Raw genomic sequence first — 464 nt, 5'->3', positions numbered from 1 at the left:
TTACTTATTCCAGTTTTCCTCGCAGGACCAGCCCCTTTGGGCTCTAACACACCCTGTTATGGCAAGGGTGGGTGTGTTTTTAGAATGAGTCAGCTATTCTGAGATAGTGCTTACATGGCTGACCTCACTGCTAATGAATTACCTGCTCTTCACAGAAAGTATGGTAAACAATTAAATGGTTTCATTCAGACTTTTCTGATTCAGAACAAGGAAATTATATTGTTACAGTTTCACTGTAGACAGGAGTGTCTCCATTCTCCTCAAGCACTTTCAGCCATTTGACTTCTTGCTCTTGCCTCCAGCTGAACCCGATGGCTGCAAGAGTGGCACTGACAGGAGCAAAGCCCTCTCAAGTGCCACATGGCTGGAAGCAGGTGTTTCCTACCTGCCTTACAATGGCAATGATCAAACACGGTGACTGAAAGCTGTCTTAAAAGTTACTGGGTGCAACAAAGCTCAGCAGG

The sequence above is a fragment of the Lepidothrix coronata genome, unplaced genomic scaffold (genome assembly GCF_001604755.1).
Source record: "Lepidothrix coronata isolate B3197 unplaced genomic scaffold, Lepidothrix_coronata-1.0 Scaffold78, whole genome shotgun sequence".
NCBI lineage: Eukaryota > Metazoa > Chordata > Aves > Passeriformes > Pipridae > Lepidothrix > Lepidothrix coronata.
This window is presented reverse-complemented; position numbering follows the sequence as displayed.